Raw genomic sequence first — 27504 nt, forward strand, 5'->3', positions numbered from 1 at the left:
ACGATACACACTGTGCTTGGAATCTTACTGCTGTGCAAGAGCCCAAGTGTTTTCTAGTATGATCAGTCCTGTGTTCCCATCCCCCCTCCCCGCCAAGAATAGTCCATAGCACCCAACGAGTTCTTCAAAACTGTTACTGAATAAATGCAATGAGTTGCTAGGGAAGGGAGGATTTCTGTATTTTTCTTGGTGCGTGTTTGCATATAGTAGATAACATATTTTTTCATTTATTCATTTTCCAAACAAATACTTCTTACATGCTCGTATGACTCAATGTAGTGGGAAAATATACATAGACAGGAAATGACAAAACAGTACAGTAAACACTACATGGGTTTTCAGAAATACAGGAAGAGCTGGTGGAAGTTCTTCAAAGGAGAAGACTGCCCATGAAGAAACACAACTCACTAGGCAGAAGAACATTGAAGTGAAAATGTGTAGAATGCTTGTAACAGAAGGTGCAAGATATAGAAGAATATAGAGGGTGATATGGCCAAGAGCTCCAATTGTATAAGGCCACAAAGTAACAGGAAGGAAGATGTAGGTGGAATGAAGGTTGATGACCAAAAAAAGCCATACTTTGAGACAGTTGCCTGCTATTCTAAGTATAGTAGCCCCCTCCTACCCATACAGGCTTTATCTAGAGGCCTCCAGTGGACCCCTGAAACCACTGACAGTGTCAAGTTCTATTGCTATTGCTTGGATATGTAGTATGCCCCCAAAGACTCGTATGTTAAAGCCTTTGTCTTAAGCTAATTGGTCTAATCACTGAAAATGGACACCTCATAAGGCCTCTGCCCTAAGCAAGGGGTCCATCTCTCAGTCATTTTAAAATCTGGGGGCGTTATTAGGAAGTGATGAAAACCAATCTCATCTGAGGAAGTGTGCCACTGAGGATGTACTCTGCAAAGATAGACCTTGACCCTAACTCCATTTTGGTGCATGTGTACATGCATGTGTGTGTGCATGCGTGAGTGTGTGTGTGTGTGTGCTCTTATTCACAGAGCCTTTAAAGTTATTTTATTCCTGCTTCCTGGCTATCAAAAGGTGAACAGCCTCCGCTAGATTCTCTTGCTGCTTTGACTTAGGCCCAAAGCAATAAAAGTAGCTGACTGACATCTTTGAACGTGTTCCTCAAAATAAATCAATGCCCTTTTACGTTGCTTTTCTCAGGTGTTTTGTCACAGGGACGCCAAGTATAATAATACACGTATATATACTATGTTCTTTCCCTATACATACATCTGTGCTGACGTTTAATGTGTGGGGGTAGAGATTGGCTGAGGACCTAAGTCTGGTTTCCAGCACCCATATAAGGTGACTCACAACTGCCTCTAACTCCAGCTCCAGGGGACCAGATGTCCTATCTGGGCTCAGGGAACAACCACAGGTACATGTGACAGACACTCCCACAGGTACATATACACAAATAAAATTAATCTTTTCTTAAAAAGTTTCATTTGGAAATAACATACAGTACTTTATAATTCATACATACACTAAGAGATTAACAATAATAACTAATAAAATAATTATACCAATATAATGCAATAAAACACATGGCTTGTCAACTTCTAGAATTTTGTAAGCAGTCATTTTTGGAACGTGGTTGATTGCAAATATTAGAAAGGCAGAAAATTAAACCCTGGATGAGGGAAGACTACTGTACAGAGTTAAGCTTTTAAGACTGAAAGGCAAACATCAAACTTGCAGGGATCTGGTCTAAACATGTATACAGCTAGACCTATAAATTTTTTCCTTTGAATGTAATGGCTGGCATTGTAATAACTGAAATAATTGAGGCTATCCCATGGGACTTCTTTTTTGCTGTTGTTTTGGTGAGATGGAGGTCTTGGCTGTGGAGACAGCTAGGTGGCACTTGCCAGTCAAGTATGAAGACCTGAGTTTGGCTCTCCAGAGCCCACATAAAGAAGGGGCTGAAGCAGGCATCTGTAATCCTGGCATTCTCACAGTCAGGTGGGGGGTGGAATGCTCATGGGATGTGCACAGGTCATTTCCTGGGTTCTCCCCACCCAAGGCTCCTCTGCATGCTGGTTCTCTTGCCCTCGTCTCCTCCAGCTGCAGCCCTAGAATAAGTCACAGATAGAAAATGGGGGAGCAGGAAAGAAGGGAAGACTTCATTGAGGAGGCGGTGTAAGAGCTGGACAGGATTCGTCAAGATAGATCTGGAGGGAAAGACCTTCTAGAAGTTTTCCGTTTGGTAAGGTGCCATGTTCGTGCCAGACACTCACCATGTCCTAAGTATCAGTAACTTTGTACTTCAAAGTAAAAGGCTCAATTACTAACGACTGACAAAGACACCATGACATGCTTACGCCCGTATCCGAGCACATAAATTCTGCCCCCCCATCTCTCTCTCTCTCTCTCTCTCTCTCTCTCTCTCTCTCTCTCTCTCTCTCTCTCACACACACACACACACACACACACACACGTACACACACGCATACAACATGGTCTCACTGGGTAGTCTAGGATCCTCCTGCCTCAACCTCCCAAATGTCTGACATGAACTTTTCTTGCAATGGCACAGTGTCCCATGGCCAGGCCCCCACGGCGGCTGTCACTGTCAGCATCCGAGGTGTCCCATGGCCAGGCCCCCACGGCTGGCACTGTCAGCATCCGAGGTGTCACATGGCCTGGCCCACACGGCTGGCACTGTCAGCATCTGAGGAGCTGCTTTTGCTAAACAGCATTTGTACTTTCCAGTTTGCCAGAGGCTTCCCTCACCCTGCTGCACTGATCCTGTTATGGCTTTATCCCAACTCTGCCATGGGCAGAACGGGCTGACACTAGGTAACTGAACCTCTGTGCTTTAGGCTCGCATTATTCAGGACAAGATAAATGTCTGGCATAAAGAATATGCTGCATGCAACTGTAAAATGAACACTCTTGTAGCACTGTCTCATTCTAGAAGGTCTTCCAGCTCTTACACCACCTCCTCCAGAAAGTACCCTTTATTCCCCGCACCCCCAACTCCCTTCGCAGCTCAGCCTTGTTCTGTGGCTACAGGTGAAGGAAATGAGGGCAACTGGGATGCAAAGGCTTGGGAGGAGAGAAGCATCGTAATGACTGGAGTTGGGCTGTGGGTGAAGCGGAGTATCTCGGGTTTGGACTTTGGAATGTGTATATTCAAGGCGAGGGCGCACAAATGGCTCATTGAGAGAGAACGTGAAACTGGTGAATCTCAAAAAGTAAACGGAGGCAGTGATTTCAATCAACGAATTAACCCTTTCAATGAATCAAAATTTGCAACTTCCATGCCACAAGGAACTCAACACACATGTATGTGAGGAAAACTGAAAAATTAAAATACCACCGCTTGGCCCCAAATGATTCTTGGTCAGAACAACTGCCTGGGACGACCTCAGTAGTCCTTTGGCTCAGAGCGCTAGCGAAGGTCAAGGTGTTTGTTCCCTTGGTCCACAGGAACTGAATACACTCTGCAATGTCTGTTAGTGTCACAACTATTTTGAAGGCTTGGGTCCTGTGACTCAGGCTGAGTCTAGATAAGCCCTCCAACCAACTGAGGTTTCAGGTAAGCACAGACCAAGCTAAGGAGTGTTCTTTCTTCCTTTACGGAGGCCCCTGCTAAGTCAAACAGTAAGCCCTGTTTCCATTTGTGTGCTCAAAGGATTTTCCTGTAGCATGAAAATCACAGGGTTTACTTCTCGAAAGGGTTAATGGATTGTGTGATTGAAGTCACTGCCTCGACTTTCCTTCTTGTCTTTTTTTGTGTGAGAGAGAGACAGGGATCTCCCCATGTAGCCCTGGCTGGCTTACCACTTACTATGTAGACCAGGCTGGCCTTAAACTCACAGAGATCTGCCTGCCTCTGCCTCCCAAGTGTTCAGATTAAAGGCGTGGGCTACCACCACCCGGCTGAGAGAATTAGTTTTTTTTTAAAAGGAAGTTGAACGAGAACTCAGAGAACTAGGAATAATAGCAACTCAAATGTCAGTTCCATTTGCCATGTGCCGATGGTGGTACTAAATGCTTTTAAAAAAATCCTCATTTAATAACAACTAAAATTTTATAATGTAGGTATTATCATTCCCATTTTACTGAGGGGGAAATTGAGGCTCAAAGACATGAGGGTAACCTGATCAAGTCTATGCTAGTAATTAGTAGCAGTGACAGGATTCAAATTTCAATTCGTTTGCTTTTGCAGTTCAAATATTTGTTGTAAAGAACCTCATTGTCCTGGGATCCAAGGAATGATGGAATACAATGAAGAATAGAAAAACAGTATGACACAAAATTCAGCCCAACAGTTTGGTCGGGGGCAGAGAAGTACAAATTAGCAACAAGGTTGTGTTGGAAGACCTTAGTAAGGACAATTTAGGGGGAGGCTGATAACAATTGAGAACAGAGAGAAAGAACAAAATGTAAACCGTGAATGGGGACTTGAGGAGGGATTGAGATATGGCTGGAGGAGAGGGAAGAATGACCTAGTATCTAGGGAGGCTGTGCTTGCTCTCTCTCTCTCTCTCTCTCTTCCCTCCTTCCTTTAAAGCAAGCTATCTCATGACCTGCTATGGCTTTCTTTTCCCCCTTTTACTGAAAATAGGTTGTTTTTCTCACATAATAAATATATCTTGATTACGGCTTCCCTCCCTCTACTCCTCCAAGTTTCTCCCTACTACCCCTCCCATCTGGAGTTACCCCTTTTCTGTCTCTCATTAGAAAACAAACGGACTTATATGGAATAAAATAAAATATAAGCTAAAAGAAAAGCCAACACACTGAAATGGGTCAAAACAAACCTAAGAAAAAGAACCCAAGAGAAGGTAAAAGAAAGAGACCCACTCATTCACACACTCAGGAATTCCCTAAAAACAGTCAACTGGAAGCCATAATATATATGCAAAGGATCTGTGGGGTAAAATGAGAGGAGAAAAGATATATAGATAAAATAAAGAAATAAGATAAACTTAAAAAGAACTCTGACACAACATTATGAGACAAGACAACCTCTAAACATGGCGTTGAGTTTATTTTCTGTTGTCCACTACTGCTGGGCACACAGCCTACACCTGGAGTAGTTGGTTTCCCCAGTGAGACTCCCTTGGAAGTAAAGTTCTCATTTGCATGTGGTTATCAACTGCTGGCTGCTTCTGGGTTAGGAGGGATGGGCCATGTGTCCACTTTTACTTCAGCTCCAGGGTCCCATCTAGTGCAGACCTGTGCAGGCCCTGTGCGTGCTTCCTCAGACTCTGTGAGGTGATACGTGCATCAAATCATGTTGGCTCAAGAGGGCTATGCTTCCTTGATATCCTCCATCCCCTCTGGCTCTTACACTCTTTGCCTCCTCTTCTGCAGGGTCCTCTGAGCCCTTAGGGGATGGATTTGATGGAGCCATCCCATTCAGGGCTGAGTCTTTCAAGTCTCTCCCTCTCTGCATAATGTCTGGCTATGGGTCTCTGCATTTGTTCCTATCTGCTGCAAGAGGGAGTTTCTATAATGATGACTGAGGAAGGCACTGGTCTATGAGCATAAGGCTATTTTGTTTTCTTCAAAATCTGTGTGTTTGGTGCAAGAGAGTCATAAGATGCTTGGGAACCAGAGTTCTCACCCAGACCAGAACAATCACCGTAACATGGTGGTATTTATCTTTATGGCCTATCATTGTACTACACATACAATACACACATTTTTCCAATAATGAAATCAAATCATATGCACTGTTGTCTAACTTGTTTTCAATGACAAGGGATTATAAATGTTTTGCAGTGTTAATACATGTGCTCTACACATCATCCTCATAGCAGTTTAATATTTCCATGGCTGTAGTAAAGCATCATTTCTTACATTGTCAGCACCTACGCTGTTTTTCTCCTCCCTTTCTCTCCTCCTCTCCCTTCTGCTGCTCTACTCTTCTTCTCCCCACCCCCACCCCCATACAAGCTGTTTTGCAGTGGGAGCAGAATTAATTCAGTGAAAATGGGCTTAATAAATGTCAGAGATATATAGTTATTTGAAAGGACATTTTGTCGTTTTAGGCTGAATGGCACTGGAACATATTTATATGTGTGTGTGTGTGTGTGTGTGTGTGTGTGTGTGTGTGTGCATGTGCGTGTGTGTGTGTGTGTATGCGCATTAGATTCAAGAGTAAAGGGGTAGCAAGGGGGAAGTTGAAGATACATCTGGAGAGCAGGGAGGGTTGTTAAACAGTACCACAAGCTTCTTAAGAAAGAAGGGAGATACGGAGCACAGATGCCGTGACTAAATTTATGTTGCTAATTTTGTGAAGATGGATTAGGTTGGCTGGAAAGAAGCTGAGGTTATTTATAGCCTCCATATCTAGAGTTCAGTGGGAGTCCAGGTGATATGCTTTTTGAGAGATGTGGAGTGGAGGATTTAGAAAGATAGGGGAATCACTTAAATGGCTTTTGGGGTGAACAGGAGACAATGCTCGCAATGGACACATGGTTCCAAGGTAGTGTTGAAAGCCCTGCTAAGACAAAGGCCAATTGCTATCTATAGATGGCAGAATTTTTGGTATGAGCTAGATTTGTGTTTTTGCTATCTTGGAAGTAAAACGGATATACCAGAGGCAAGTGATACGGGAGAATTGTCTGTATTCTGTCAATCATTTTAATAAAACGCTGATTGGCCAGGCAGGCAGTATAGGTGGGTCAACCAGACAGGAAGTAGAGGCGGGGCAATGAAAATAGAATAAGGTTACAGATAAGGAAGGTCCCTCAGCACTCCTGCGCAGACCACCGAAGAGGCAGCATGTAACTTGCCCAGCTGAGAAAGGTACGGAGCCAATGTGGCTAATGTAGATAAAGATAATGGGGTAACATAAGTTATAAAAGTTAACAAGAAGCCTGACCTAATGGACCAATCAGCTTTATAACTTATAGAGATCTCTTTGTGATTGATTTTCTTTGGAACTTGCCAGTTGTGGGGTACCAGGCGGGATAGAAACCCCAACAAGCCGGCCCTCGTGTTACAGGCAAGGCTATTGGAAATATTGGGGAGGCAATTGTTAGGACTGAAAATAATTTGTTTGCTTTGTTTGAGATAGTTTCTGTATGCAGCCCTGACTGGACCAAAACTCACTATTTAGACTAGGTTCACCTTAAACTGATGGTGATCCTCTTGCATCATCTTCTCAAGTGCTGAGGTAATAAGTTTGTGACACCGTGCCTGGCTAGAGATGGAAATACAGAGAATTGACAGAGTGCTTGAGAAACGATGAATGATCCCAAGACAAAGGAGTTAAATGACTTGGAAAAATAGCCATAACAGAAAGCAGAGAGAGAAGATGTGGTCAGAGAAGTGCAGCTCTAATCACTAAGGTTGCTACCACTCCAGACCACAAGGACAGAGACGGAAACTTTCTCTGCTGGGGCTGGCGTCATTCCAGGCTATATCATTAACAAGTTTTGCACTATGAAGTACAGGAAATTCCAGACATTAGGCCTAGTTACTATAGCCCACTAAGAATCTCCTGGGACTAAATCCATACATAGGCCATCTCTCCTCCTGCTGTATACTCCACCATCAGCCCCATAATGGCATGCACTTCCTTGACCCTGCTCCTACCTGACAGACCTCTCCTAGAAGCACAAAATTGGTTTCGTATCTTTGGAATTGTCTTGCCATGTCCAGCAAACTTTCCTATACTCTCAGGCTCATCAAGAGTCCCCTTCACCCCCTTGAACTTAATTGAAACCTGGTGGCTTAAGTTGGTGATCTGCTTGCCCCAATTTCTGCTTTCAGGTCATTATTTTCCTGTGTTCTTCAAACAAAAGAAAAGACTATATAACCTAAGTCTGATCTTGTGAGGCCATTCAATTAAAACCCCTTTCTCTCCTAACCATTTATGAATTTACCTTGGGATTCCTCCCTTTCATTAATCAACGACTTTGGTCCTTGCTCAGTCTTTTTCACATCTCAAAGTCTACCATTATCCAGAGTGGATTCAACATGCCTAAAGATAATCCATCTGACGACTCACTACTCAATTCCTTGACATGCTCTAAAAGGACAGTATCTTTCACCTTAGCCACGCACACAGTAGCCACCCCTGAAATGTTCCCCCATGTCTGCAGAATTAGGAACTAATTAGTAATATAAACGGAAGCATCCCATCTTCTAGTGACAATCATCTCTTCCCAGATATCCTTACACTAATACTATGACCTTTCCATTTCTTAGGCCCTCAAGTCTATGGATAGTGTCTACTTCCATTCATTCAGGCTTCTCTTGTGAAAAATCATCCTTATTACTTAGCTGGGATTTCCTGGATTATTGTTTCCAAGCCTAAATTCCCTTGACTCTGGCTTCTGTTGTAAAATCCTCACCCTGCTAAGCCCAGATCTCTGTGCTACTGCTATTATGAAATATAAACTATTTTGGGGAGGGAGCTGAGGCAAGAGTAACCTTCCTGGGCTAGCTTGAGTTATTCAGGAAGACAATATACAGAGACTGAGAGACTTTGGAGCACTCGTTCCTAAGTAAGATGTCTTTATCAATCTTCTCCCAGGAGGGCTGAGGGAGCTATGTGGAAGAGAAGCTGGAAAGACTGTAAGAGCCAAAGAGGGTGGGTGACACCAGAGAGGATGGGTGACGCCAGAGAGGATGGGTGATGCCAAGGCAGCTTTGTCTTCCAGACACAACAGGTCTGATGCACATACACAGTCACAGAGACTGGCAGAATGGACAGAGTCTGCACAAGTCAAAGCCAGATGGGGTTTCAACACTGACAGGGGATGTGGACATGGGCTGCCACCCTAACCAAGAAGCTATCTGCAACTGATAGTTGATGGCAAAGGAAAAATAAGTTTTCTACAATGGAGTCTCACTGGGTATCTTAACCACACCTCGGGGCAGGCTCCATGCCCAAGAGTTGTTGACCAACACAAAATGAACTCAATGGCATTTTTGTAGACTTTTAAATCTCATTTTGCTTTGTTTGGGGCATTTTTGTCTTATCTGTCTTTTGCTTGTTTGTTTGGATTTTGTTTTGTGGAATTTTGTGTTTCTTGATTCATTTGCCTATGCTTTTATTTGTTTTAAAAGAGAGAGAAACAGAGAAAGAAAGAACATGAAGTTGGGTGGGGAGGGAGATGGAGAGAATCTGGAAGGAAGTGGAAAAGGGAAAATATTAAAATATATTGTGTGAAAAAATTCAACAAAGTTTTAGAAAAAAGAAATGTAGTTAGAACTGAGGAACTCATTTAAATATTTTATTAATGAAAAGTTAATTTATTTCAACTGGTGTGTGCCCTAACATTGTCCTCCAGGCTTTTGAACCCAATTGCAGAAACTTTCTGCAACCATGCAGGTTACATTTGCCTTTAATAAAAATTAGTATAATATTAAAGGCAAATAAAACCTGCATGCATGCAGAAGACATTATAAAAATTCTGTGTATACACTCATTAAGTTGTATAGACCTTGCACCTAGAAAATTTTGTGTCTAATGTTTAATTTGCAAGTATTTTTTAATATAAGATTTATAATAACATGAGTGTTTCATTTCATCTGGTAAAGTACACACAACAAAATTTACTATTTAAATCCTTTTAATGTATAGTATTCTGGCATTCTGTGGCATTCTGTCCACTCCTTAATTTTTTTTTTTTTTTGGTTTTTTGAGACAGGGTTTCTCTGTGTAATTTTGGAGCCTGTCCTGGAACTCGCTCTGTAGACCAAGCTGGCCTCGAACTCACAGAGATCCACCTGCCCCTGCCTTGCGAGTGCTGGGATTAAAGGCTTGTGCCTCCACTGCCCAAAACGGGTGGTGGTAGGCATTTGTGGTGATGATGGTAGTTAGGGTCCCTTCACTGTTCTCAAGATTGCAAATGGAATGTGACCTAGGTATTCCACTGTTTGACAGCTAGTGCTGACGGAGGTACATGTGACATTACCCCCACTGGTGGTTCAGGTTTACAGCCACGGTGGTGGGTGCATATACTTCCAGCTCACTCAGAAAGAGGCATACACTGACTGAGTCTAATCTTCCTCTTAGGGTCTAGCAACACTCTCTTCCCAACTAGAGAAGTTCTTCCACTGCAGTTACTCACGCATGCACAAAATAGAGCAACTCTCAGAGTCATCGTGAGAATGCAATGTGAGTATGTATGTTCTCAATAAATGCTAGTTATTATAATTATGTCATGGTACTGATCTAACTCTGCTTTTATTTGAGTCATTTAAATAGTGGTCCTATCTCCTCTGTCCAACTAATTTTATAAGGATAGAGAATATATATATTTTCTCTCTCTCTCTCTCTCTCTCTCTCTCTCTCTCTCTCTCTCTCTCACACACACACACACACACACACACACACACACACACACACACACATAGCTAGATAGATAGTATGCACTTTTTTATACTCCACATTCCTTTGTACATAATAGGGAGTACATATACATTTGTTAAATAGAATGATTCTTTAAGTGTCCACTCCCCCTCCCTGTTTCTAGCTGGAATCTAAATAAAGAGCACAGGTTTTGGTGTCATATGTCTGAATTTCCAATCTGTCAAGTTGCTAACCCATATGACCTTAGGTAATTATTTGATATTGCTGGACTTCGTGCACAGTATTATAAAATAAAGTCTACTTCCCAGAATTAATTGAGAAAATACAGTAAAGTATGAGGCCTTCCAAAGATGTTTTTAAATAGTAAAAGTTCATGTTGCTTTTATTAATAATTATTTCTTTTGTGAAGGGAGGCATATGCCTAGTCTATTCTATTCTTAATTAAAGAGTGGCTTCGTGACACGGAGCATGATATAGTCACACCAAAGAATGAAACATGTCGCTGCACTTCCAGCATTTTCACGGAGGGTTTATGGCAGTTGGGGAAGCAAGAAAGCAAAGTGAGCAAAGAAATTGAAACAATCGTATGTTTGGAACTCACAGGTAATGGACAGAAACTAGAGTTAGGAAAGCAAGAAAGAGAAAAGTGAGCAAGAAAAGTCAAAACAACCAAGGCTTGGGGCTGGAGAGACAGCTCAGTAGTTAAGAACATTGGCTATTCTTCCTGAGAACCCTGGTTCGACTCCCAGAACCCACACAGTGGCTCATGACTGTCTGTAACTCCTTTCCCCAGGGGATATGACACTCTCTTATGGCTTCTATAATTACTACATATATATGATGCACAGACACACATTCAGGCAAAATACTCATACACAGACAATGAAAGTAAAGGCTAAAATAAAAAGAAAACCCAGCCCATATCGGCCTCTTATTCAGAATGACTGCCCCCAATACTTGCCACTCTGAGGAATACTTTCCTCTTTCTTAATAAATTGTCTCTATTTCTATTACTTTGCCGTTTGTCTCTATTGCAGTTCTTTGCCCTGGCACCTAAGGACCTGGAAATCTCAGTAGTTACCACCTGGACTCAGATCCATGACTGACAGAAGCTCACAGAAGCTTCAGGATCTAGACTACCAACTAGTGACAACTTCAGGAGACAGTGACTCCGGATACAAGGCAGGGAAGGGTTGGAGATGTTAAAATGTATCAAAAAGAAGATCTCACCATTGGGAACGCTATGTAAATAGCAAATGCAAGGGCTCTAATTTTAAGCTGCACACTGCAGCTGGACCCACACTGAAAATACCAAGAGTTTCCTGAGAGAGGCCTGACCACTTCATTTCCTTCTCCTTTTCTTTTGTTTAAAGCTTCCTCTACCAAGGGCCCAGTAAGAAGCTGCCTACACAGCATGGATGTTTCCTCTGTCTTGCCCTCAGTCTACTTCCAGGCTTTCAATTTCCCCCACCAGTTTCGCTGTGCTGGTCTCAAACAGCACCTGGTGCGGTGGCACACACCTATAATCCCAGCTACCCAGAACCCTGAGGCGGGGGTGGGGTCAGAGTTTGAGGCCTGCCTGGACACTATAGTGAGACCCTGTTTGAGGAAGGGACAGAAGAATAGAGGAATTGAGTGAAGAGAAGAAAGGGGAAAAGAAAGAAAAAGAAAGAGGCTGGGGATGTAGCTCAGTGGTAGTGTCTTCCAAACAATGGGTAAGGTCCTGGCCATTCCTCAGCACTATAAAACCAAAAATGTGCTCCAACCTACCATGTGGTGAGAAAATAAGAAGCTGGCAACTGACCACTAGCACCTAACTTCTGGTTAGGTTACAAAACTAGGCCCTGGCTAGTTCCTAGGGCTCTAAATCACACATGGCAAGTGAGTTTTGTTGATGGGAAGAGCCGAGTGGTAGTGGCACATGCCTTTAATCTCAGCACTTGGGAGGCAGGGGCAGGAGGATCTATGTGAGTTCGAGGCCAGCCTGGTCTACAGAGTGAGTTCCAGGACAGCCAGGGCTACAAAGAGAAACCCTGTCTCAAAACAACAACAACAACAACAACAACAACAACAAATGACTAAATTGGAGGAGGTGCTGAGGCTACAATTACCTGGGGAAAGGACTGTCTGTTATAGGTATGGATCTGAATCCGGAATACGGGAGTAGCATTGTGGGATTTCCAGTTTCTTACATCCTAGACCAAAATACTGTCCCAGGGATAAGAGGAGAAGGTGATAGAAATGGGATTTAGGAAAGAGAAAGACACCCCTGAGAATGGAATGAACTAGTGAGCTGGGGGAAAGGCGTGTGCTCAAAAGCACTGGGCCAGGGGTCCTTGGACCCTGTATGAAGAAAAAGAAACATGCTCCTGGCAATGCCGAAGCATGCATGGGCATGTCCGTTTATATTGGGTTTCATGGTCTGAGTTGATGAGGATGACTGGCCAAGTCTCTTCCTCAAGGAACAGGCTCCACTGAAATATGGACTCGGATCGCTGGATTCAGAGTCCAGAGCGCTAACCATTACTCCACGGGAGCAGGTGTCCCTGGAACCCATTATCCGGTTATTTATATAAGAATACCCTCCTCTAGCATTTCCATGCTGTGGGTTTTCCTTTCATGTACCCTGCTGCATGAGACCTACCCAGACACAAAAGGACTCCCAGTCTTTGGCCGCCTGGCCTCTTTCATACACTGATCTTAAAGAGCCTCTCTATAGTTCTCCCTCTCCTCTCACGTGTCCATTCCCACATAAGCCACCTGCCACCAGTAGGCGGCTCTTTTATGACTTTCATTTTTAGATTTTGGTGTGTGTGTGTGTTTTCAGACATGTCCCACAGTGCAGTCCCAACATTTTTAAATTTTGATGTGTGTGTGTGTGTGTGTGTGTGTATGTGTGTTCAGACATGTGTCACAGTGCAGTCCCCACACAGGCTCCAGTGTCCACACTCGGGCACTCACGCTTGTGTAGAAAGTGCTTCCATCTGCTGAATCATTTTGCTGGCCCAACCAGTGGACATTTTCTTTTTTTTAAACTTTCTCATTTATTCTTTGTGTCTTTCACATCATGTGTCTCGAACCCATTCATTTCCCTCTCCCTTCATATCTGCCCTTACACCCCCCCACACACAAAAAAAATAGAATAAAATTTAAGAAAAAAAGGGGGGAAAGAAAGGGACAATCTCGTTGTGGAAGCTGTAGTGTGACAGTGAGTCACCCAGCAAATCCTTTCATCTACATATCGTTCCTGTCAAGTGTTCATTGCAGAGTCATTCAAGTTCTGGTTCAAGGCCTCTGCTTTCTGCTACACTATCGATGCTGGGCCCTCATTTGGGACTCTTCTGGAATATCCTGCTGTCGCCCCGTGTCGTGCAGATCATAGATGGGGTGGATGTTGGAGTGGGCCAACTCATAACCCTGGTTCTGGGCCTAGGTGGAAGGTGGCCTGGTCACCATGCCAGCTCTCCCCTGTCCTCACCATCAGGGTTCCCACAACCACCATTGCCCTGGTTAGTTCACCCCTTGCAGAAATGAACGGTACAGCAATCAGGGAGCAGTTCTGCGTTCATGCCCTCAGGGGCGGCTCTCCCACCCCTGGATCAAAAGGACCAGTCCTGCTGCGCTGCCCAGGCGAAGGGCAGGGCCCACTCTCCCTAGTGCTGCAGCTGCGGAGGGGCAGGGACAGCTTGCCCACTCTTACGACCTCACGGTCATCTCTCCCACCCACCACAGGCTGTGAGGGGCGGGGGGGGGGTGGGAGAAGAGATCCACCCTACACCCCTGCCCACACCACTATATAGCAGTTGAGGGGCAGGGCCAGATCCGCATCGCTCATGTTCTCGGGGTCTGTTCACTGGTACCCTTGTCAATAGGGTCAGCTCGGCTGTGCTGCCCAGGGGAGGTGCAGGGATGGCTTTCCTGAGTGCTTTAAGGAGTGCTGTAGCTGGTAAGTGTGTGTGTGGGGGGAATCAGCTCCCTCGCCCACCACAGGTGGCAAGGGGTAAGGGGGAACATTTCTCCCCCACCCATTCCGCTACAAGACAGAGGGGTAGTGGGGACAGCTTTCTCATGCTCACAACTTCCGGACTTGCTCATTCACAAGTCCGCCAACAGGGTCGGCTCTACTGTGCTGCCCAGGCGAGGGGCAGAGCCTGCTCTCCTGCTCTTGTGACCTCAGGGCCAGCTCTCCCACCTGCCACAGGCACAGAGGAGTGGGGGATGGAGGGCATCTCTTCCCTGCCCATGCTGCCATATGGCAGATGAGGTGCAGGGCCAGATCTCTCATGCTCAAGTTCTGGGGGGCGGGGGGACCTCGCCCACACCTGTAAACAGGAGCAGCTCCACTGTGCTGTCCAGACAAGGTGTAGGACCTGCTTTCCGGAGTGTTGCAGCTGGTAAAGGGGCGGGTCAGCTCCCCGGCCAGCTGGAGGTGGTAGAGGCAAGAGGGCAGGGAATCTTTGCCTTGTTTCCACCGCCACACTAAGGAGGTGGTGCCAGCTATGCCCCTCTTACGACCTCAGGGCTGGTTCACCAGCACCCCTGTCTACAGGGTAACCTCTACTGTGCCGCTCAGGCGCCCCTCATCACCTGCAGCAGGTGGAGGACCTGACCCAACCCCTGACCAGCTGCAGCACTCAGCAGAACAGGGGACATTTTCTTAAGCCCCTACAGTACCAGGTACATAGAAGTTACTTTGTGCATTGGCTCCTCACATGGGCTCACAAGCTAAGTGAAATCATGATGAAAGTCAGTTAGCTCTGCCTTTAAATTTTATTATCATTATTAATGTATTTATATATGTGCGTGAGTGTTTTGCTTACATGTATTATCTGTGAACAACATGTACATACGATGCCCTTAGAAAACAGAAGAGGGTATCAGATCACCTAGAACTAGAGTTATAGATGTTTGTGAGCTGTCACATGGGTGCTGGGAATTAAACTTGGGTCCTCTGCAAGAGTGACAAGTACTTTCAATAGCTGAGCCATCCCTCCAGCTCCTCCTTCAAATTTACATTTTAATTAAAATATAAATGCATTATTTTCCCCCTGGCCTTTTTTTCCCTCCAACACCTCCTAAGTCCCCACCTCCTGACACTGTCACCCCTCTCTCCCTGCTAAAGTGACGGTCTCTTTTCAATGACTTTTATTGCTTCATACATGTGCATAAATATATAAATAAATACAACCTGCTGAGTCCATTTTTTGTCGCTTGTGCACATATGATTGCAGCGCTGACCACTTTGTATTGGATAACTGATTAGGGAGTTATCTCTGCCTTTACTGTGAATTCATCTCCTTTACTTCAGGCAAACCTGCCTGCCAAGAGATGTTAATCACTTAAAGAGGGCCTGTCTACCTAAACTATCTCACCTCTCTGCAAGGCTAAAGGCACAGAGCCAGGGTGCTGCAGGTGTGCGTCGTCTCATTGTGTGTTGGGATATGTGCACAGTGCAAAGTGAACATACCTTGTTTAGAACCAAGACTGCAATGAAGTCACATGAGGTAATGTGGGGCGGGGGCAAGGTGAGAAACTCCTTGGATGCATTATACGTTTGATTTGAAATTAGTTTTGGTTTTTATTGGTCCACAACCATTTTATTGCTGACAAATTATCTGTGTCTGCTCCCTACCCCCCCCCCCCCACATTCGGTTACATGAATCTATGTGGGGTGAAAAACCATTGTTTAAGAAGCTGTGCCCCAGGTGAAAATGCGCTAGTAGAGGTTTAACAATCAGTACTCAGGGGAAGGAGTATCCCTGACGTATTGTGATTGCTAATACATTATTATGCCTACTTTCATTATGACCAATATCAAGCTACCAATGTAACCTCATTGGAACCTTAAAGAGGGACTAGAAAGATGGTGTGGTGGGTAAAACACTGGCTATGCAATCAAGAGTACAAAAACTCATATTCCAGCACCCATGTAGAAGCCCACCTGTAATCCCAGCAGTCTGGAGATGGAGATTGGACAGTGAACTCTTGATTCAAGTGAGGGATCACGCCTCAATATATAAGGTTGAAAGTAACGGAAGAAGACACCCAATGCCTGCCTGGGACTTCCACAAAAGTTCACATACATTTACATATGCACCCTCCCACACACATGAATGCACATCACATATATACCCATGAAAAAACAGAAACCTTAAGAGCAGTTGAAGGTAAAAGATACTAAAAAATTAGGAAGTGATGAGTTTGAATATTATCTGTATTTAACATAATTTATTTAATTATAAACTTTATTAATCACTACAGAATAACTAATTTGCAAATTCTCCCCCAAAATACCTGTCAGCTTCCACTAACCACTACAGATCAGCTGCAGCACATGACTGAACGTATTCGGGGAAAAATCAGCCTTTTTCATTATGTCTTCCCACAAGCAAAATATAGAAGCCTGTAAAATCCACCAAATGAAAATCATTCATTTCCTTTGATCTGAGCTCTTCACTTGGTACACTAAAAAGAGCAATATGCATAATAAGAAAACTTAAACTCTTTGGTTCCCCCCCTAGGGTCTCACCCTGGCTCATCTAAAAGTTACTGTGTAGACCATGTCAACTTAAAATTTGTGGTGATCTTCCCACCTCTGCCTTCCAAGTACTAGCATTACAGGAGTATATTACCATACCCAGGAAAAACACTTAATCCCAGCCTTATCAGAAATTAGCTGAGATGACTTATTGGTAGCCCAAGTTCAGAAAAAGGAAGTAAACAACTGTTACTTTAAATGACTTTTGGGGGCAGGAGAGATGGCTTAGCAGTTAAGAGCACTTACTGCTCTATCAGAGGACCCGAGTTCAGGTCTCAGCAAACACTAGAGTCTGAACTCCAGTTGCAGGAGGTCCAACACCCTCTCCTGGGCTACTGAAGCTATTACATGTGCATGTCCTGCCCGAAACTCCCATAGGCCCATACACATAAAACTTAGTTAAAAAAAAACCTAAATTACTCTTTTAGACATGTTTGTGAGGGTGTATATGAATATATGTGTATAGAGCCATATATTGAAGTATAATTGGCATACGACTGGGCACATTTAAAAAGTACAACTGAATATTTTTTATTGAAATAATCACAAAAAGCAAAATAATGAACATATCTATCACTGCAGACATTTTCTTTCATCCCTCCTAAATGCATCCCTCTTGCCATGAAACTTCTGATACTATTTTGAGCACTACAGAAAATTTCCTACATTTTCTATGATTTTATAAAAAGTAGAATTATATCTTCTATACTCTTTTCATACCTTCTTTCATTCAGCATATTTCTTATGATATTCAACCATATTGTTATGTGAGTCAATAGTGTTCTCTTTTTTAAAATCTGGCATATTCTATCAAATGGTTACAACACAAAGTTGTTTATCCATTCCTACTGATGACAACTGAATTGTTCCAAATGATGTTCTAAATATTCATGTGTAAATATGATGTCATTTCTCTTTTTAAAATACCTAGGAAAGAAATGGTAGGAAATAAATGGTTTGGCTGCGTGTTAAGAAAATATTTAAGATTGTGAACCAGGCACGTTTCTATGATCCCAGAACTTAGGAGAGTGAGACAGGAGCATTGTGAGTCTCAATTCTGGGCTGCATAGCAAGACCCTGTCTCAACAATGACTGCAAGGTGGTTCAGTAGGTAAAGTGCTTGTCACACAAGTCTAACAACATGGGTTTGATTCTTGAAACCCAAGTAAAGGTGTAAGGAGGGCACGTGAAAGCCCACCATGCACACACTCTGTGTGTATACTGTGAGCAACTGCTACATTTCCTGCCAAAATAGGCATGCAATTTTATATTCCTAATAAATATTTGAGGGTTCTGTCCTAGTTAATGCTAACTATGGTCAATGTGGCTAATTTAAGCCATTCCAGAGGGTGTAAAGCAGTATCTTATGTGGCTTTAATTTACATTTTCCTAATGAATGATGATATAATGTCTTTTCATATATTTAAGTGTTTGTCTTCTTTGGTAAACTGTCTGCTCAAATCCTTGTCATTTCAAAAACCGAGTTGTTTACCTCTTCATTAAAAAAGTTTTCAAAAATCTCTTTTCATTCCACCTACCAATCCTTTGTCAGAAACATATTTTTCAAATATTTCCTTCCAGTTTTTTGGTTGCATTTTTATTCGAAATGGGCAATTTGAACAGGAAACAGTTCACATTCTGATGAAGTCCAATGTATTGGTTTCTCTCCTTTTCCAGCTCAAGATTTATGTCTTACTAAATATTTTCCAAACCAAAATGACCTTTCTCCCGTTTTCCTTCCAGAAGCTTGATGACTACAGTTCCTCCATTTTGGCCTTAAATCCACTCTACATTAACATTTCTACATGGTGCGGAGTGTATAAATGTCAGGAGGCACTCTTTGGCACACAGTCATCCAACTGTTCCAGTAGTGCTGGCTGACAAATATCCCTTCTCCGTGAAATTTGCCTTGGCATTTTTATTTTACAAAATCAATGGTCCACATGTATAACAGATTTCTAGACTATTCTGTTGCAGAGCTCTGGGTCCTCTTTATACTAGTATTGCTCACGCTGATTACTATAGCTTTTAAGGCTTGCAGTCAGGTAAGCTAAATTCCCTAAGTTCTTAGTCTTCAAAGTTCTTTGAACAGTTCTAGGTTAGCTGTATTTCCATATACATGAATTTGCGATTAAGTCCATTGATTTCTTTCCTAAAAGACCCTATTTCTTGACATTACAATGAATCTAGAGATGAATGTGGGAAAACGGATACTATAATTTTAATCAGGCATGGTGGTATTGCCTGTAATCCCAGCACTCAGGACAAAGAAACAGGCTTATTAGTTCCAGGCAAGCTTGGACTACAGAGTGAATTCAACACTAGCCTTGGCTACATAGCTAGTTCTGGAAACATAATTTAATGGAATTGTTTATCAGAAATAAAATTATTAGAAATGAAATTGATTATCAGATTAAGGTTTTCTGGTGGAATGTTTAGAGTCTTTAAAGTATAGGATCATGACATCTTCAAAACAGATTTGACTTCTTCCTTTCTTATCCATATCCCCTTTTTATTGTCTTTTTGCTTTAGCTGAGATTTCAATCATATAAAGCAGCAAGCATGGATACCACTGTCTTTTTTAGAGGAGCCACCTTCAGATTTTCTCACGTGGTATATTGGCTATAGTATGATTATATGTAGTCTGTTGTCTGCTGTTTGTGTTCCGTCTATTCCAATTTTCTTCAGAACTTTATTTATTATGAAGTGTTCCACCTGCACGTATGGCATGCACCAGAAGAGGGCACAGTAGATGGTTGTCAGCCACCATGTGGGTACTGGGAATTGAACTCAGGACCTCTGGCTGAATAGCCAGTGCTCTTAACTCTGAGCCATCTCTCCCCCTTTCTTCAGGACTTTTATCTTTAAAGGATGTGTGTTTGGAGCTGTGAACCCCCCCAGGTCCTGAATTTCTGGTAAACAACTTGGTTTTTTTTCTTTCTTTCTTCCTTCCTTCCTTCTTTTTTTCTTCCTTTCTTTCTTTCATTACTTTAAAAAAATACCAATCCAAATTCCCACTCCCTCCCCTCCTCCTAGTGCCCCCTCCCTCCACAGACCCACCCCCATCCCTCCAACCTAAGGGAGTGTCATGCACCCTGCCCTGTGGAGAGTCTTGTAATGTTTGCAGCTGCTCTGAGCATGAGACCCTCAGGAGTTCCTGATGGCAGGGGAGTGGTTTCTGGTGGGTTTGGCTGGGGCGTGGCTATCAGTTAAGGATCCCTATATAAGCTGCCCCTGGACAAAATAAAGGGGACATTCCTGTTTCAAGGATGATCCATGTCTCTGTCTGTGAGTCTTTGTGTGTTTCAATCTCCAGCCCCTTGCCTGTTTCATGAACTGTATGGTGGCGCACAGAGCACAGACGGGCATGGTGCGCCGCAGATGTGGAAACTTATTAAAGGTCTTTTGAGCATCTATTAGATGATCCTGTGATTTCTGTCCTTAAGTGTATTTATGTGTTGTTTTGTATTTATTAGTTTCTACATAATGAGATACTTTTGACTTGATATAGTAGATGAGTCTTTTGTTTGCTTTTTCAACTGTGAAGTTCATATATGCATATAATGTATTTTTTTTATCAAACTCACCCCTTCCCTCCCCTCAAACCCCTCTACTATCTTTTCTCTCCCAACTTCATGCACTCTAAATTTTTAAATCCAGAGTTCACATGGTGCCTCCTGTATGTATGTGGGGGTAAAACCACATGCCCTTGAATTCAGTTTGCAAGTATTTAATTGAAAATTTTTACATCAATGTTCACCGTGTAAACTATTCTGCATTTGCCTTCTTAGTTCTGTCCTTGTTGATTTTTCAAACCATGGTGAGGTTAGCTTCACAGAATGAATTTTGTAGCATTACTTCCTTTTTATTTTATTAACTAGTTTAAGGGGTTTTAGTATTAGCTCTTCTTTAACGGTTTGGTAAAATTCGGCAGCAGATCCATCCAGTTGTGAACTTTCTTTGTTGTATGATTCTTTTCTAAAATACTGACTCAGAAAAAAAAGTATTGATGGGCAAGCCTTGTTAACCAATTATCTTTAAGAGGTGGGACCAAGTTAGGGTGTGGCTTTCTGGGACCCGGAGAAAAACAGGTGCATAGCCCAGTGCGCTCTCTCTCTCTCTCTCTCTCTCTCTCTCTGTGGTTCCCGCTGCACAGATGAGCTTTGACTTCTCATTCTGGTTTTGTGTGTTTTCCCCTTATAATAAATAAAAATATAATTGTTTATCTTTAAGCTATCCTGGTTATTTCCTGAATTGAGTTAGTTTCTACAAAGTAGAAGACAGAATCCGATTAATACATTCAACAGTATGAATTCTCTCAATGTCTCAGCACCCTCTGTCATTGACTGGGTTTTGCTTGTCAAATTGGCTTTATCCTTCTCCAGAGTGCTGAATTTCCCTTTTAGTTGATCCTTATCAGTCTGTAAAGACTATTTCATTTCTAAAAGTGCCTCATTCTTGGCCCTATTATTAAACTATGTTTTTAAGGAGAAAATGTGAAGGACAAAGCTAATTCCCAGAATCAAATAGAGGGATGTAGGAGGGAAATCATATAAACCTTGCATAACATCATACATGGTATAAGTAAAAAGGCTACTGAACTCCTGGATGGTTAAATTGTCTGTAATCTTGCCCTTTTAAATCATAAATTTATCATTTCTATTTTAACAAACTGTGATTAAGGTTGAGCTGGAGTAGGTGCAATAACCGTTCCCTGCCAGTAGGTGTCACAGCATACTTGTAGCCACATGGCTGGTTTGAATCTGAATTTTAGCGTTAAATGCTAAAAGATATGCTCAGATTGAAAACAGTTATTTAGTGTAAATCACTGACTATGTGCTCCACAGAGGTCCCTGATTGGTCAGCAGCTACACAAGCACAAATACCAAACAGAGACAAACAGGGAAGCCTGTGACCCACCTGAGCATCAGAAAACTAGATCCAGAAGCCAGCTGAGACATTTAATAAGAAAATATGAAGGACTGTATCTAGCAGCTACTTGGGGCTGCTGCATGGAAATTCTATACCCAAATGAATGGCATGAAGCCTGATGGCAGCTGGCTAGAACCAGTGGAGACCCAAGCCCCATGAATTGGGTGCCAACTGTAGAAGCTAACTTAATTTGGGAAATAACCAGGCTAGCTTAAAGATAAACAATTATATTTTTATTATTATAAGGGGAAAACTCACGAAACTGGAATGAGAAGTCCAAGCTCAGTTGTGCGGCGAGGGAACTACACAGAGAGACAGCACCTGGGCCGTGGCCTGTTTTTCTCTGGGTCCCAGAAAGTCACACCCTAACTTGGTCCCACTTCTTAAAGATATTGGTTAACAAGGCTTGCCCATCAATACTTTTTTTTTCTGAGTCAGAGTCTCATGTAGCCCAGGTTGACCTGAGACTCAGTAAACAGATGAGGATGACCACGAATTCCTGATCCTTCTGTCTCTACCTCCCAAGTGCTACGATTAGTCGTGAACCATCACACCTAGTTTATGTGGTGCTGAACATTGAACTCAGGCCCTCCTGCATGCTACGCAAGCCATTTACCAACTAAGTTACATTTCTAGCCCCATCTGTTATAAGTTTTTGATGAATTATCCCATTTATTGATTATAGCTGCCTCCTTTATATTTTCTATTTTGAAGCTTACTGTGTCAGATATCTGAATAGCTAGGTCTGCCAGCTTGCTTCCAGCTGCTACTTGATAAATTAACACCATCTTTTGACCCTTATTCTGTGAGTGTCTTTGCCAATGAGGTGGACTGCTTGGAGTCAAAACATCATCTTCTTCTTAATCTGGTCTGCAAATCGCATCTTTTTAATGAAGAAATGAGGCTATTTGCACTCAATTTTTTCTTGCTATTACTGTTGTTTTCTTTTCCCTTTAGCATTAGAAAATTATTGATTTACTGTGTTGGGGATGATGGATTCATTCCCAGTTCTGTCTCGTGTATTCCTCTCTTGAAATTAAAAAGGTAGTTTATCTGGACCTACACATCTTGGTTGGCAGTTATTTACTTTCAAGTTTGAAACAGATTGCTCCTTGTTTTCCTGACTTTTTAGGGTTATTGAGGAGAGACCTGATGTTATTCTGATATATATATATATATATATATGACTTTTTAGGTAAATCATAATTTCTTGTAGATTTTAATATTGTTTCTTCATTTTGAATATATGATATTTTGACTACAATATGTTATGAAGAAGTATTTCTCTGGGCCTATCTACTTGAGATTCTAATTATGTCTTGTGTTTGGATGTATATGTCTTTCTCTAGATTTGGGGACTTTTCTGCTACTACTTCATTTATGAGTTAGTCTCACTATACCTTTTAGCCTCAAGCTCCTTCTTTTATCCTGTGGATTCTTAGTTTTGCCCTCTTGATTGTATTCTAGAGTTCTTGGAATTGTGATTATACTCGTTTCTTAAATTTATATTTTAATATCATATTTCCTTGAGCTTGTTCTCCACTGTATTATTTGATCTCCTTGTACAAGTCTATAAGTAATGTTTTCTATTGGGTTTTTATTGGATTGAGTTTCTCATTTCTAACATTTCTTTTTTAAAAAAACCTCAGATTCTTTGATGAATTTCTCTCCTTATGCTACTGACTTTTTCCATTAGCACTGTGTATTTTCTCACCCATTTTGCTAACTTTTTTATGTTGATGCCTTACATCTGCAGGCCCTGGATTGGTTTTCTTACTTAATCTAATTTTGTCTTAGATTTGAATTCTATGCTATGTGTGTTTTGCCTGTATATGTATGTTTGTGCATCAGTGCTTGCCTAGTACACACAGAGGTCCGAAGAGGGCTTTGGGTCCTCTGGAACTGGAGTTACAGATGGCTCTGAGCCATCATGTGGGTGCTTAGGAAACAAATCTAAGTCCTCTGCAAAAGCAAAAAATGCTCTTAACCATTACATCTGTCTAGCAGCCTTTTATTTTCATATCTAACAACTTTCTTTTAGATATCAATGATCATTTTGACCAGTAAACTTCTTAAAACTTCATTTCATATTTTACTCGTTTCAATTCCTTTGAATTCAACAGTTGAGGATTTATGGTATTTTCAATTGAGTTATATTGCTTTAATTTTTCAAGTTCCTGGTATTGTATGCTACAATTTGGGTATATTTTGGTTTGGATCCATCTTTCAGCTTTATTTGGGGGAATCTTCCTAGTGGGTACCCTTGACTTGAGTGCTTAATCCCCAGTACCACTCAGAGAGGATAAAAAACTGTGATGGCAATGATACCAAGCCATGAAAGATATAAAAATGTTCTTAATTTATTAAACTCATTACATCAACAATGACCATAAAATGAAAACAACATAACTAATGTAGTGTACTATGAAGTTAAAATTATTTAGGTTAAATGTAGAAACAGTGAATGGATGAGATAAAGGGAAGGCACAGGAAGAAGAAACAGAGGTACAGGGTTAAATAAATGAAAGCTAAAAAGAGTAGATTATTATAATAAAGGGAAAGAGGAGATTACAAAAGGGAAATTAAAAAGGCAAATAGAAAAATTCCCCAATATTAAAAAGTTTTTGATCAAAATTGGGTAAATGAATAAAAGGTAAGAAGATAAAAGCTTTAAAACAACAAGATAAAGTCAAGATATGACATAATACAGTAGAAAGGAAAAGTGGAGGGGGAAACACAGGGAACAGAAGGGAAAAACAATTTGTCTAATAATCAAAAAGGGTGTAAATAAAATTAGATAAATGCATAATGCGGAATAAAAAATCAAAACAAGTATTTATTTTCAAAAAGAGGACAAAGTGGGGCTAGAGAGATGGTTCAGTGGTTAAGAGCACTGGCTGCTATTCCAGGGGAGCCGGGTTCAAAACCCAGCACCTACAAGGCAGCTCACAACTGTCTGCAACTCCAGTTTCAGGGGATCCGAAACCTTCTCAGTGACACACAGGCAGGAGAGACATCAATGCACGTTAAAAAATTGTCTTAAAAATGACAAAGTGAAGAGCAGTAAACAAAGGGGGAATACAAGACATAAAACAGAATAAAAGGGGTCTACAGCAATGATTCAGCAGTTAAGAGTGCACCTTGCTGTTAATCATGAGGGCAGGGCAAGAATTTAAATCCCAGCATCATGTCTGGTGTTTCACAAACACTTGCAACTCCAGCTCCAAGGGATGAGACACACTCTTCTGGTCTATAAGGGTACCGCAACACACATATTCCTACATTTACATAAACACAGATATACATACATATACATGCACACACATTAGAACAAAATTTTAAAAAATTGAAAAAATGGTGGAGAAGCTTCTTTCTGGGACCTTAAAAATTGCAGACCCCCCCCAAGTATATGTAGTAAGGGGTGGGGATGTTCATGGGACATGGACTCATGGCTTTCCTTTGGGTTATGTTGGTGCTGGGCCCGTATGACAAACATGTCTGATGTTTGCCAGCGCTATCGCCATTTTAATAATCCTGCCCCCCTTCTTTTACACCAGGAGCCTCTGCTAGCTACCCTCAGCTTTGCAGTCTGCGGGCCGGGAAGGTTCTCCCACCTTCTTGAGACTCCACAGCTCATACCTTCTGTGGTTAACACTGTAAGTGTGTAAGTGCCTTGGAAGTGAGAGAACCTTCCACAGGACTGATGTCTAGACAGGCAGGCCTATCATTTTATTTTCAAAATCCACCAAATATTAGTAACCTGCTGGAGGGATGAGGCGGTGTGTGTTAAGTGGTCCAGTTGATACTTAGTTTTTGGAGTTCACTACCAAAGTGCATTCGGCAGGTAGGTGGCTTCAGAAGCTGTCCCGCTCACTAACCTGAGGGTCGGGGCTATTAAGTTCCATATTCACTCTCAATTCATGAGGTTGGCTTGCACATAACCAAGAGCACAGCTAGCTGTCTATGTACACTTTACTGCCCAGCCAACCCTCCTGCCAGCCTATACTTAGCATACCAGTGTCCAGCCTTTCTGTGCCCCACAATTGCCTCCCAGGGATTTCGTTTATCACAGAACTGTGGTGAGCAGATCAGACTTGACTTTTGATTGTTCCCTGTTCTGAGTCCCCCCACTCCCAGCCCGAGGGTAGCTCAGTTGTAAACGCTAGATTTCCTTTCAAGCCACAACCATTTGCATCAAGGTCTGCTTCTCCATGGCTGACTCAGGCCACCAAAGCCACTCTCTGTGCAGTATTTGCAACTTGATTTGTGGCTTGTGAGGGTTGTGGGCTTGTCTGGTGGATAGAACTGACAGCGTGGTTTCATCACGATTACCTTTCTTTTAGATGAGGCTCTGCTTCCCCACTCCATGAGGAGTCAGCCATGTGGATGAAGCTGTGTCCGACTTGGCAGACTTCTTTTCACTGTGATTTTTCTCCTCTGACCTTTCAGACCTGAAAAATGGTTCGGTGAGGAGCTGGAGAGATGGCTCATGGGTTAAGAATTCTTGCTCTTTCAGAGGACCCAAGCTTGGTTCCTACCACCCACTGTCTATTAACTTGTCCAGTTCCAGGGGTCAAATGCCCTCTTCTGGCCTTTGCAAGCAATTGCATGCACATAACAGCCATGAAACATGCACATATGTAATAAGAAGTAAAAATAGAACATATTTAAAAATGTGGATCATTGTGTAAATGTACTTGCTAGGGAGTCTGATAAACTGAGTTCAAACCCCATGCTAGGAGAGAAGCTATCCCCACAACTTGTCCACTGACCTCCACACCATGCATGTCTCCCCCAACATACAAATGAATACATGGAAAAAGAAATTAAAGAAAAAAAATAAAAGACAAAGGTAAGAGGAAGAAGAATAAGGAGCAGAAAAAGATGGAAAGAGGAAGAGGTAAGAAAGGGTAAGAAGAAAGAACTCTGCTGCATGGCTAGATTTGTATATGTTTTATTTCAGTGCTGGGGATTCACCCCAAGGCCTGCACAAGCTACAAAAGACCTCTGCCACTGAGCTAAGTCCCCAGTCTTAAGATTTGTCTTTAACATCAAGTCTATTAATTATAAAAGTAATTCCTTCACAACGCACAAACCATTAAGTAGAACAGAGTATTACAAAGAAACGTTCTCTCTATTCCCATAGTAGTCAAATTCCCCTAGCTAGGAGTAACCACTCTTAGCAGTTATATATTCCATTAATTTGGGGGTGAAATATACAGAGTTTTATAGACAAATTGAATATATGCATATCTACATATACAGTTTTGAAATTATTCACTTAAGTTTATACCTCTGAGGACTTTTATTCAAAGACATGGTTTCATGTAGTCTAGGCTGTCCTTGAACACACTATGTAACCCAGGCTGGCCTTCTTATCTTCACCTTTCAAGTGTGGGAGTTACAGTCATGTGCCACTGTTCTATGTTGTTTGAGTTGTTAATGTGACTGACTTTGTCAGACTTTTACCAAATGACAAAGGTAGTTGTAAGATGGAGACTGCGCTTTTGTTTCCCAGCCATCCACACCTGAATAATCACATAGAAACTGTATTAGTTACAACACTGTTTGGCCAGTGGCTCAGGCATATTCCTACCTAGTGCTTACATCTTAAATTAACCCATTTCTGTTAATCTAATATTAATATTTCTGTTAATCTAATATTGCCACGAGGCTGTGGCTTATCAGTAAGATTCTGGTGTCTTTCTCCTTCAGCAGCTACATGGCATCTACC

The 27504-nt window shown here is 42.1% G+C and overlaps 1 protein-coding gene across 6 annotated transcripts in view; it reads right to left on the reverse strand.

The window, feature by feature from the left end:
- Vsig1 (V-set and immunoglobulin domain containing 1) overlaps positions 1–27504 on the reverse strand; it is a 159234-nt gene that overhangs the window by 47017 nt on the left and 84713 nt on the right. For 3 of the 6 annotated variants that reach the window (XM_087903177.1, XM_087903176.1, XM_048428504.3), the window contains one exon: positions 26103–26221. The exons of the other annotated variants lie outside the window; for them this stretch is intronic. The gene's annotated coding sequence lies outside the window, so the exon portion shown is untranslated. The remainder of the gene's footprint in view (positions 1–26102; positions 26222–27504) is intronic. 6 annotated transcript variants of the gene reach the window in all.

Source organism: Myodes glareolus, chromosome X, assembly GCF_982192425.1.
Source record: "Myodes glareolus chromosome X, mMyoGla1.1, whole genome shotgun sequence".
NCBI classification, from domain to species: Eukaryota; Metazoa; Chordata; class Mammalia; order Rodentia; family Cricetidae; genus Myodes; species Myodes glareolus.